The following is a 14,010-nucleotide window of genomic DNA, read 5'->3' as shown; positions in this document are numbered from 1 at the left end:
GAGTGTTACAGCTTTGTCTATTAAAAAGAAAATTTAAAACCCTGTAAAGAGCTTTATAAACTAGGGTTTTGAGTTGTTATTGTCCTCTGCCAGAGATAGATTCACAGAAGAGAAAGCCGCCACCACTCTTGCCTCCTATTTTCTACTACCAATTTCCGGTACTTTCACCGCCGTTTCAATATTTTCTTCAATCTTCTCACTTGCTGTGTTTGTTTGTCCTTATATTTGTTATCCTCTGCTTTTGTAATTGCGATTTTGCAGTATTTTGTGAACCACTTTATGACAGAGAAGAATATCATTCTCTGGTCATATTTTGTGAAAGGAACCAATTTTTAAATTGTATTTGTGATTTGATCTTGCCTTCTGAATTATGTTAGGATAATTTATTTATTTTTTATGATAAGAAGAAATAAATAAGTAAACTTTAAGTTTTTACCTGTGCAAAAGTTTAAAAAATCTGGTACTAGAGATAAGATACATGAGAATTTTTATATGCTGCTCCTAAAAGTGTTTTTAGAAACATTTGTAATTCCGACCCCTGAAGCATCATCATTAGTTGTTTATGTCATTTGATTTCATGAATCATGGGAAAAGCTTTTCATTTCAGTCTAAACGGCTTTTAGTTATGCATTTATCTGTCCCTTCTTACTCAAACTTTTGGATAAATTGAACTGAATTTTGTATTTGAAGATCTATAATTTTAGTCTAAACTGCTATGTTGTTCTACATTTTTCTGTACAGATGGAATGATAACAAGACTGTACACAATCTGTACTTTAAACATTATAAATTATAAATGTTGTCTGTGTTTGAACAGGATGGAATCTCAGGTGAAGCACGCCCTTGTTGTTAAAGTTATGGGTCGAACAGGGTCTAGAGGTCAGGTGACTCAGGTTAGAGTGAAGTTTTTGGATGATCAAAACAGGCACATCATGAGGAATGTGAAAGGACCTGTGAGAGAAGGAGACATTCTCACCCTACTTGAGTCCGAAAGAGAAGCAAGAAGGTTGCGCTAGAGTAGCTCCCAATGGTTTGGCCCAGGACTTCAACTAAACATTTATGTTTGTTTTCTTTGTGGCAATTAGTGGAAGTCGAGTATCTGGACCTAAATTGTGCACCTATGATGTTTGTTTGATGTCCTGCTACTCTGTTTGTGGATGAGTTTTAGATTAATGAAGCTTTTTCTGTGTTGAGATGTCGTTGGTGATGCATTGATATAATTGTGAATGCAGTATACTTTTTGTTTTACTCTAGTAGTGTTAATTAATGGATTGCCTGTAGTATGGAGAAACCAGACTAATGGATATTATATTCTTTCGTTAACTTAGAATAAAACATTTGATGGCTAGAAGACCTTCTTTAATGTTAACTCCAAAACTCATCTTTTTGTAAATTTCCCTGTAAACTTGTAACTTAGGATAAAACATTTGATGGCTAGAAGACCTATGTTAACTCCAAAACTCATATTTTTGTAAATTTCCCTATAAAATGTGCACGAAATCAATGTATCTCCTTTGAAACTATTTAAATATATTTAACATCTTTTTAACTGTCTTCCCACCCTTGGTTTCCTTCTTCTTTCTCATGCAATGCGTGACATCTCAATTATATAGAAAAACATATATAATAAAGACGTCATCATGCATAATATAGAAACTTTAATAAAATAGGTCTAAACTGTAAACTTAAAGAGGAAAAATATTTCAAAATATCATCAAATGACTAAGAAACCCCTAGGAAGCCTAAACTGCAACATATTCTTCCAAAGTTGTCTCCAAAGAAACCTCTTAACCATCTGCTCCCATCCAAGTGGATGATCATCGTAAAAGGAATCATATACAAACAACACAAACAAGCAAGGGTGAGCTAATTATATAAAAGCATACAATATGCATGCAAGAGTAAACTTCAATTAGGCAAGGTAAACACGCATCCTAACATGTTGAATACTAGACTCGTCCGGACTTTAGAATGATAGTCGAGCTATGATAGGTTTTGCACTCGTGGTGGCTTATGAAACTTGGGTTCCCCACCCTACCACACTCACGAGGTTAGCCTATTCCGAGCCTTGGGAAGCCCCCAAGACTGAGACCTCTTGCTACTTCTCACCACATGGTTCAATCCTCTCTACGTGAGAAGAAAGACCATTGGAGTTTCAGGATGACCCCCAAGACTGAGTTCCTACTTTCATTCTAAACAACTAAGAGCACCACCATGGATCTTCTCCTTGAAGATCATGGAATTACGTCTATCAACCATACTTGTTACACTCCACCACCAAACATGTGTCATACTATCACATACCATCAGTTCAATAACATTACTACCATCATCTTATGTATTTCAATCATTTCACATACTCGGTTCACCCAAAGCAAGAACAAAAGAGAAGACTGGACCGAAAAGGTTCGCATAGCGCACCCTATGAGCAAGGCGAGACAAAAGGATCTCGCACAGTGCACCCTAATTCGTATAGCGAATTAACTCGCAGCATGCATCAGACTTCAAACCTCTCGCATAGCGCACCCAAGTCGCTATGCGAGAGCCTAGACAGAGACCAACCCCCTTAAAGCTCTCGCTATGCGCCACACTCGCCTCTCGAATTAAAGGGGAAGTGTTCCAGACCACCACCAGTCGCATATCGACAGGACTCGCCATGTGAATCCACAAACAGAGAGCAACACCCTCTGGTTATTCGCATTGCGCACCAACTCGCACAGCGAATTACTCAGACAGTGACCACCCTCTACAAGGTCTCGCTATGCGAGGCAGCTCGCATAGCGACTCTGCATCATCTGCAGAACGCAAATTCTGCAGAATCACACACTCACACCAGCCCTTACCATTTCTAGGCCTCTTGGCCAACTTCTAAGACCTCTACGTTTCCGAACATTCCTCTAATGATTTTTCAAGTGATCAAAACTCACTCCAACCTCTGGAACATCTAAATCAACAACCTAATGACCTAAGATCCATTTTACTGTTCTTAACATGTTTTAGACCTTCCTTATGTACTTAACAAGTTGCATTTAACCCGTCTAAGTTGCCCAAACTGTCTTATTGTGCTCTAGACCCCCAAATGCCCAATTTCAGTACATCTCTTCCCTTGAACTAACCTAAACCTTCTGCCTAACTGTTGAACCTGTTTACCAAATTGACACTAAGCAGAAATCTCACCCTATCCCCTTCTTACATGTTCTATTTACAGCCCTTCCGTTCATCCAAAACGATTCCCAAACAAACCACTACAGTCTCATCAACCACATACCTCAGTTCATAACATCCAACATGCTTAAAATATAAAATACAATCCAACAACACATAGTTCAACAGTCAACATGCATTCACTTAGAAAGCAGATTCAAGAAAATAATTAGCTCCCCTTACCTTGGTGGTTACAAGTACAACACTTTAGAAGAAACCCCAAAACAGTAACCCTCGCACAAAAACAAGTTCGACAGAACCCACAAACCACCATATTGGGGTAGAGTACATCTCTTAGAGCTAGAATGAACAAGGAAACAAAAAGGGAAAAGCCGCCAGCTGCATGCAACCAGTAAAGTTGCATGCCCTAGGTTTAAGAGAGATGGAGAAACTAACTTACCAGTCCCAAAGCAGAAACTAATCGGATGGATGGGAAGCTCTCAACTCCGTGAATGAAAGAACACCACCTATTTGACAATGCAACGGTTGAAATTTGTGAATGATAGAGAGAAGGCAGAGCAAGAAGAAGAAGACATAGTTTAGAGAGAGAAAGAGAAGTTGGATAATGAACTCAGATTGGGAAAAGTCCCTTCTAAAGTCATGGTGTCCTTGGTTTTAAGGGTCTGGTTGTCCCAATCCCAAGGCTCAAAAACCCTATATTTTTCAGACCCTTACACAATGGAATAGATCTCTTGATATTTATGATAATGTCCTGAAAAATAGAACATAAAACTAATTTGCTACAAGTAAACAAAAAAATTCTTAAAGGCTTAATTATTAATCTGGGTTTGGCGCAACCTAAATAGGTTCCACGCCCATTTATACAATTCTTATATTTTCAAGACCGTGATTTTAGCATTTGGATTCACATTTTTTAAGCTCTTTTTCTTGGCTTTTTGTGTTAAATGGGTTGCACAGTGTTGATAATGGTATGGAGTTGTTGATACTGTGTTTATTTCGCACGATTTAATGTTCGAGAAGACGAGATGGCGAGTGTGATGCATCTTTGTTTCTATCAATTTAAGGCGAAAGAGTGTGAAAATAATGGGTTGCATTTCTTCCACGCGAAGACAAATGCTTTGATGTGTTTTGGCTAGTGGAAGAATAAGAGCTCATGAATGAAAATTTGAGGGATGAAAATGCATGTTCTGTGGTATTAATCTATGTAGTTATATTATACTATTTGTTTTATGAAGATATCATCTACAGCGGTTAAGAATGAACTTTAATTTCATGTTTATATTTATTTATATATTTTAAATTGAATTTTTTAATACATTTTTTTACGAGAATTAATATATGTTTAATAAATAACAAATCTTGTTATGATAATTTTTGTATTAATTTATATATTTTAAATTAGTTTTATCTTATAGGACTTTTAATAATAATAATTTAATATTTTAAAAATTGAGTTTAAATATAATGTATAATGATATTTTATTAAATTGAGATTGAGTATTTACTAATGAATAGAATTTAACACTTTTGTAAAATTATTGTAAATTTGTCATTTAAATTTTTAGATGATTTTAGTAAAGGTAAATATAATTATCATAATAACAACTCCTATTATAGGTTTAATGATGTCTTTTATTTTTATTTTTGTTAAAAAAAATTTAAATAGGTCTTTTTATTTTTATTCGTCTCAGTTTATTTTCTATTTTGAAAATTTTGATACTATCAAACCCTAATTGTTACTTACGTTTAAAATGTTAACGAATCAGTAGTATATATATTTTTATGATTACATTTTATTATACTAATTACATTTTATTTTAAATTATTTTTATGATTAAGGATAAAATGCTAATATTTTTGTTTTTATTAGTTAAAATATTTTTTAATTTATCACAGATAAGTGATGTGATACATGCGGTAGATTAAAAAATATTTTAATTATAAAAAGATAAGACTATATTTTACTCTTAGATAAAAGTAAATTAAAATAAATTGTAAATAGCGTAAATTGTATTATAAAACAATGTCAGTAATTATTTAAAATGAAAAAATTTAATGTTGATAAAATTATATTAAATTAAAATGTCATTTTAGAAATTAAGATGAAATAAAACATTAGGGATTAGTATAAATAAAATTAAGGAATAATTTGTTTTTACTAAATTATTTTAAACTAATACGTGGTTGTTTAAAATTAAGTTTAATTAGTATTTTGGCCACAATGTTTCTTAAAAAAGTGTGAAGTTGGTCGTTTATTTTCTTTCTCTCAATTTAGTCTTGATTTATGTAAAATTGATGTAATTATGTCTTTTTCTTCAATACTTTATAAACGGGACTAAAGATAGTGTTACATGTAAATTTGTGATTTTTTTTAAAGTTCTTTAGAAACATTTAATTGTTTTGGAATTTTTTTTTGTCACATGTCACTTCAAAGTTGTCGTGACACTATCAATACGACATGACAAAGTCTTAATTTAATTAATATATTTGTTTTTTTATTCAATTTTGTCTCAATTTTTATTAAAAAGAACAAGGGTTAAATATGTTTTTAGTCCCTAAACTATTGGCCGTTTCTGGTTTTCGTCCCTCTTCCAAAGTAAGGTACAATTTGGTCCTCATTCTTTAGAAAAACGTTCGTTTTAGTCCTCAAAATTTTGTTTTTAGTCCTCCTTTTAGTCCTCAAAACGTTCGTTTTTTCGACTAAAACGAACGTTTTTTAAAGATTGAGGACTAAATTGTACCTTACTTTGGAAGAGGGACGAAAACCAGAAACGGTCAATAGTTTAGGGACTAAAAACATATTTAACCCAAAGAACAATGATATCCTATCAAATTGGGACAACATTTATTTATTTTTAAATCTTTAGGTGATATTTTTATTAAAACTTATATTTTTATCGAATATTTTTGAAATTACATTTAAACCAACTTTAACATTTTTACAAACTTTTTTATTAATTAAAATAATTCTTTTATCTATTTAAACTTGTTTAAATAATAATTATATATGTAAAATTTTATCTATATTAACAAATTTAATAGTTATTATATATTTGATCTATTTTAACCATAATTAGGACGAAAGACTAATTTTTCCATAACAAAAGTTTGTTTAAAAGTAATTTATTTAAATGGAATCCGCTAATATAATTAAATTTAGTTTAACATATTTTCAGAAATATTTGATAAAAATGTCAATTTTAATAAAAATAATAGCATAAGATTTATACAAAAAATAAATTTGGTCCCCATTTGAAGAAGGATAATATTGTTTAATTTAAACAAAAATTGAGACTAAATTAAATAAAAAAAACAAATATAGAAACTAACTTGATACTCTACACGCGACATACTTTTGAAGTGACACATAACAAAAAAAATTAATGATAAAAATTTGATTAAAAAAATTCAAAAAGAAAACAAAAAAAAACACATAAATTGACATATGATACTATCTTTAATCCAATTTGTATATTACTAACGAAAATGACTTAATTACATAATTTTTTCACTAATTATGACCAAATTCACACTAAAAAAATTGGAGGGCCAACTTGATAATTTTTTAATAAAAAATGGGATCAAAAGAGTAATTAAACCTTAAAATTAATAATTAAATAAGAGTACTTTTGTTAAAAAAATGCATATATTGATGAAAATAATTTAAATGAAATTGTCCACTTTGAAAATTGATAACAAAAGTGAAAAAGGTAAAAATAAAGAACCTAGACACAATGGAAGTAAAAGACATTAAGGACAAAATGATAAGAGTGCTTCTGAGTGCACCTTAGTGAGTTCAGCCTACACCTCCTTTTTTTATAATTATAATTGTACTCTTGTCAGAGAATATTTTGGTTTTAAAAAAAGGTGATCCATCGCAGTAATAAAAATCAAAGACCAAACCTTCCTCTTCTACATCGCACATTTGGAAACCCCAACTCCCCTTTCTCCTCTTTGATGCATCTCACATTTGGAAGCCTCAACTCTTTCTTTCTCTTCTTTAGCGCTCCTCCCCTCCTCCCATCCTCCCTCCCTTTTCACCATTTCTTTTTAACGTATTGTTGTTGTTGAGTGCTCCTTCCTTCCCCCCCCTCCATCCTGGTTCGGTGACTGTGTGGTGTTGGTGTTTGTGGTGAGTTGTAGCAGGGGTATCTTCTTTTCATACATTTCATATACATCAAGCTTTTTCCGGCGTACAGGTTGGTTCTTTTGATTTCCTTAAAGCTATGATAGAGTATATGATGCATGATGGATGGTTGTGTGAAAAAAATTATTGATCTGTTGTTATATGACAGAGTATATGATGCATTTGTGCTTGATTTCTGCTTTTGTAATGGTGAAACTTTGAGGGGGACGAGTTGGAGGCCTTAACCGCACTTGGAATTGCGGTTAAGGCCCGTCGCACTTGGATTTGGGTTGGTGACCCCGTAGTTGGAATTGCGGTTTAGGGTTATTTTTATTGGTTTCTTTTTTTCTTTATTATGTTAGTATATTAAATTTATTTTTGTTAACACTTTATATCTTTTTTTTGTAACATTTTATATTTATATATTATGTAATTTTAATTTTTATGTTATGTTTTATTGTTAAATATAATTTAATATACTTTCGGAATATATTTTGATTTTTTTTTATTTTTTTGTTAATTTTTTTTTGAATTTGTTGTTTTTTTTAATTTTTAATTTTTTATATATTATTTATTATGTATATTATTTTCTGTAATGACCTTCTTCCTCTTCCTCTTCCTCCTCCAATATCCACAACACCACCACCACGGATCACAGCCACCAGTGTATAACCTCTCAACTCAGAAAACAATCAAACAATAAAAGTGAAGTGAACAAAATGCTACTGGTTCTTCTGTGATGAAAGTAAAAAACTGGGAAGGGGGTGCACGTAGGGTAGGGTTTATAAATTCAAAAAACTTTTGAGGTTATTGGTCGTTAGGAGAGTTGTTGGTGGTTCGTAAATCATTAAGTCATCATTAATTTTCTTTTGACTTTAATAAATGAAGGGCAAATATGTAAAATTGGGGATGTAGGGTGGAATAGGTAAGGTGCAAGGAGCATCACTCTAATGATAATTTGTTGGGAGTGGAGTGACTTTCCACTCAAATTTTCTCACTCCAACCAAGATCATTCTCGCTCCTACTCTCCAAAATCAATTGATACACACATAAAATTCACCTGCATTTTACCATAAATAGATAGAAACAAATAAAGGTCCTTGGTTGTTTGTTTAAACTGATTCGTGTATGATTGAGAGAGGATTTGAAAGATGTAAGAGAGATGATTTTTGCATAAGTGAAAAGATTATAGGGTGAAGACAATTCATTAAGGATGACTTAAAAATGTATCACGCTTTTGTGAAGGTGCTCCAACTTTTCTTTTTGGTTTAGAATATTTTTCTTCTTCTTCTTATTGAATAATAATAATACTTACATTTTATTTTATATTATCATTAATTTTAACTGTAAGAGTAAATTGTAATATAACAATTTAATCTATTAAAACACTTTTTTTTATCTCTTACATCCATCAAATCATTACACAAACTTTACATTCAAATATTTTTACTTTCACCTCTCAATCCCTTAAAACAAAAGAAATCACAATCTTCTCAAATATATCAATTCACTTTTTCTTAAATCCATTATTTGAATCAAACATGACATTAATGTTGGAGTTGGTGGTGATGTATTAGTAGTTTAAAGCTTAATTTAGTCCCACATGGCTTATTTACATTCTTGTGATGTGTATTTTTCTCTTTTCTTTTATTATCTTGTTCCTAACAATTGATATCGGAATCATTCAAATCTCATTGGTGTTGTGTCTTCCAGTGAACCTCCTTCTCGATAAACCTAACAATGTGAGAATTAGTGGTAGTGTGAAAGTTGTTAGCAATATTGTGAATATTGTGACAATTTCGGTTCCTATTTTTCAAGAACATAATATGGTCCATTAAACTGTTATGCATTTTTTTTGTTTCAACTGCATGTAGGTTCCACATTTGGCATCAACGGACCCATATTCGTTTGAAACTTGTGATGGTCAAGTTGTATAAATCAAATGGGATATTTTCAGTTTTGATCACTAAGCCTACTCCTCTATTCAAATAAACACACCATCAAGTTTTGAGTGAGTGAAGGTTAGGAAAACAAAGTTGTGTTCAAATTTTAAGCTGCAATGGAAGGAGGTATGCATTTTTATTTCTATATATTTTGCTTCTATTGTTTTGATCTGGATGTGTTATTCAAATTTTAACATGTTTAGGTCAATTTATACACCTGTTATTTATCATTCGGTATCAAATCTTCCATGCTTATTCCTCTGCCTTGCATAATTTTATTGGTTTGGAATTTTTAAAAAATTCATAGGATTTGTTGTTTTGAATCATTTAATCCAAACGAATATTACCAAATGAATAATATAAATCATGTTTACATTATTCTTGTAATGTTAAACAAAGCTTTTAATGTTAAAAAGAGAAAAAAATCATATCAACATTTGGGTTTGCAGGTCAAAATTAGGTTAGGATGACCCACTTAAAGGATGAAGACAATTAGATATATTATCTTTATTTTATATTTATCTTTTATCTTTAGTTAGTTTATTATTATTTTCTATTTGTATTTTGGACTTAGTCCATATTTCTTCTATTATAGATAAAAGACCTTATTTGTATATTCAATACAAGAGAGATTAATCTCGTACATATTTTTCATTATATGTAACAGACGATGAACAATATGGATTTGCTTTTAAGATTTATAAAGTTTAAGTTTTAATATTGTGTAATGAAATTTGCATTTTCTCTATTGAGTGTGCCTTGTTGGTTCTCTCTTACGTCCCAGGATCAAATCCTATTTGCCCCTTTTGGGTAAAGGTTCTCGTTTTTCCTCATTTATTTAATAATAAACGAAAAAGGGATTATGCAAGTAGACCATTTTTATGTTCCTGTATTTCTAAGCCAATATAATTATACTGCAATTTGTGAATACAAATTTTTATTAATTGAAATTGAATACTTATTTAAAGAAATTATAGTTAAAATTTTATTTTCTTAAACATATAATATTAAATACTTTATGTTTCGGTGTGGATTTTATGGGACCGAGACACTAACCTTTCTGACGCTTGCTCCACCTGCTCCTTCCGCTTGGACCACTCGGCTTCCACAGTCTGACCGCTCGGTTGCCTCCTTGAAAGAGGGGGGAGGTACCTGCAAAAGGCACTCTAATGCCCAAGTTAGGCGTGTAATTGAAGAACCTTGGCTCTTGATTGAATATTTAGTGAATAGTTATCACTATATGAATATTTGAGAATATGAGTTGAGTGTGAATGGAATGCACCTGACTGTTGGCCCTGACCCTGTATTTATAAGTTATCTCATGGACCCTAAAATGACACAGATCCAATAAAATATAAACAGACTTACCTTAAACTCCGGTTGGTTGCTCATAAACCGCCTATCAGGATCTTTAATCAGATATCTTTGATTATTTTATCATCCGCTAGACATCGGGCCCAATAATAATATAAGCGTTGGCCCAATTTTGGCCCAGCTTTAATGGAACTGTTTGCCCTGGTTGGCCATAATCGTGCCCGAACGGTGCTGAGTGTATGACCGTTCGGTACTAAGTGTATAACTGTTCGGTCTCTACTAGGTATAATACATAGTTGACGAGTGCTGTCGCGGTTTGACCTGGTTGACGAGCGTTGTCCCGGTTTGACAGTAGAGTTGACGAGCGCTGCTACAGTAGATAGATTGATCGGTCTTGGATGCTAACTGTTCGACCTAGATATCATACTATACATAATGTCCCTCAAGTCCGAGTTAACCGTTTGGCTTTAGCCAAGGTTAAGTATAGGACTTATATGAGCTTGGGGGAGTCCGTCCTCGTTCTAATAGGGAGGTTGTTCTGATTGTAATTTGAGTCGTTGCTCGTCTCTGACCGAATGGTGGACTTTAGGAGTTACCTTTTAAACTTTTTACTAGGCTGATCGGCTTATGATGGGAGTTCTTTGTAGAACTTTTTCTCATGTTAACTAGCGACTTTGATAGCATTTTGTTTATCTGCACTATAAAGTCGACTGGCTGAATACTTTTTGGGCCAAATGACCAAATATCTGTGAAGTTGAATGGCCGAGTACTTGCGAGGCCGAACGGTTGATGCCGAAGCCATGGAAGGCCGAGCAGTTGATGCCGAATGGCCGAATGCCGAGCACCTTTGAGGCCGATTGACTGAATACGTGTGAGGAGGCCGAATGGCCGAATGCTTGTGACCACTCAGTTTAGGACGAGTGTGAGAGTTCAAGGAGAACGTTCAATACCGCTCGGTTTAGGACGAAAGTGAGATTTACTCACTGCTTGGTTTTTCGACTTAGGAGTTCGTTTTGGAACTTCCTAGTGGGCGAGAGTGTCAGTCCTTGGGGACGTGCAACACCGCTCGGTTTTTCGACTTAGGAGTTCGTTTTGGAACTTCTTAGTGGACGGAGTGATAGTCCTCGGGGACGTGCAACACCGCTTGGTTTAGGACGAGAGTGAGAGTTCACTGAGAACTTTCCACACCGCTTGGTTTTTTGACTTAGGAGTTCGTTTTGGAACTTCCTAGTGGACGAGAGTGTCAGTCCTTGGGGACGTGCAACACCGCTCGGCTTTTTGACTTAGGAGTTCGTTTTGGAACTTCCTAGTGGTCAAGAGTGTCAGTCCTTGGGGACGTGCAACACCGCTCGGTTTTTCGACTTAGGAGTTTGTTTTGGAACTTCCTAGTGGACGAGAGTGAGAGTCCTCGGGGACGTCCAACACCACTCGGTTTAGGACGAAAGTGAGAGTTCACTGAGAACGTTCCACACCGCTCGGTTTTTTGACTTAGGAGTTCGTTTTGGAATTTCCTAGTGGACGAGAGTGAGAGTTCACGGAGAACGTTCCTCACCGCTCGGTTTTTGCACTCCTCTTGGCCGAGTGGTCTGCATGGTCCTATCACCTATGAAGCCGAACGACTGTATATCAGTGAGGCCGAATGGTCAATAACTTTGAAACCGAACAACTGCTCATATGTGATTGAATGGAATTGTCTGGCTTTATTCACATCAAAAAGTTTAAACACGCAAGTCTTGTCAAAAGAATCTAATCGAAATAAAACATAACATCAAAATTTAGCTAAAATAAACTTGAGATGAGTTGCGTTCCAAGTATTAGGAAAGACTTTTCATTATATCTTCTAGTCAATAGCCCTCGAATTACGCAGTCAGAGCTATGACAGCAAAATATCCACACCGAAACACTTTATATAATGTATGTTTAAATATTTTGGATTAATAATTATGCATATATTATTGATATTATTTATATGTATAAATTTTTTGTTATACGTACAAAATTAAAATATCATCATTATTATTTTCATTTCATGAAAATATTCATCTTAATATAATTTTATTTCATTAAATGTGGCTACTCTTTTATGAAGTAATGAAAGCGACAATCTAACACGTATAACAAACTAAGTTACAGTCATTTTAATTAACTTTAGTCTTTTAGTATAATTTGTGAAAACCTTATACGATGCATTGCTAAATTGGTTAATATGAGATGCTTAAAACGCAACACTGGATTATCTTTTTAGGTATAAGTGTGATGAACGTGTTGTTCACCTTGTGCTATCTTTTTATATTAATTTAAAGTTAAATCACAGTTTAATATTCTTCATTGTTAAAATTAAATGGAGTAAATTATATTAACCATGCTGAAGACTTGGTGAAATTATGTTAATATTTTCTGTATTTTCTATCTCTGTATTGCCCTCCTTTACTTGTTAAAAGAACATTTTAGTGACACTTTTTTATATATTATACTAACTTTTAATTATTTGAAAAAATATTAAAGTATGGAACTTTAAATGATAAAAAAGTAGGAAATGTTTGTATAATATTATGAAACATCAGAAGTGATTATTGTAATTTAATCTAAATTTGTTTATAATAACAATAATATTGTTAGTGTTGTAAAAATTTAAAAATTTATCATAAACAGGTTAAGTACCCTCAACGTTTCTTTTGCAAGTGATAAAATATGCACTCTGTATTGATGATAAATAATAGTACTCAACCTGTATCATACTTCCACTAATTATGTACATATTAGTAATAATAATATAACTAATGTGTCATACATAGTTATATATTTGTATTAACTATTAATATTATTGAATTAACTTCTAAAACATATTGACTAGTAAACTTTAAGAATATTGTAGCTTATTATTACCCTTAATTAACTTTTTTTACAAAAGAATATACTTCCACTAATTATGTACATAGTAGTAATAATAATATAACTAATGTATCATACATCTTGATATATTTCTAGTAACTATTAATCTTATTAATTTAATTTCTAAAACACACTATTGAATTAGTAAAATTTAAGAATATTGTAGCTTATTATTACACTTAAGTTTTTTTACAAAAGAGCTAACGAAGTTGAAGAATTTATAACTATGTTGGGAAAATAATAAAAAATTCAACTTAATTTTAGTATTCATTAATTAGTAATTCTATTAATCCATTGTCATTAATTCAAATTGATCTATTAATTTATATTAAAGTTTCGTACACACAATGAATGTCTAATACATGTATTAACAATAACTATTGCACATCATTTAACTAACTAAATTAAACCCTTTTTTTCATCACAAGTGTGAGTTTAGGAATTTAGAAGTAGGTAAAAAAACAAGATTTAAATTACTCTGGACATAAAATGAGTGTAAACACTATGTTTGAAACAAAGCTACAAGTATAATTATCTATGATGCAAAAGATGAATAAACTATAACAAAAA

General features: G+C 32.4%; 1 pseudogene across 1 annotated transcript; it reads left to right on the top strand.

Annotated features, from left to right (window-relative positions):
• On the top strand, nucleotides 1–1,193 carry LOC124837830 (small ribosomal subunit protein eS28 pseudogene; annotated as a pseudogene). The gene is made up of 2 exons (XR_015781972.1): nucleotides 1–158; nucleotides 818–1,193. The product of XR_015781972.1 is annotated as a small ribosomal subunit protein eS28 pseudogene (transcript).
• Nucleotides 1,194–14,010: the final 12,817 nt, after the last annotated feature.

Source organism: Vigna umbellata, chromosome 9 (genome assembly GCF_029865625.1).
Source record: "Vigna umbellata cultivar VRB3 chromosome 9, Vumbellata_1.0, whole genome shotgun sequence".
NCBI classification, from domain to species: domain Eukaryota; kingdom Viridiplantae; phylum Streptophyta; class Magnoliopsida; order Fabales; family Fabaceae; genus Vigna; species Vigna umbellata.
This window is presented reverse-complemented; position numbering and strand designations above follow the sequence as displayed.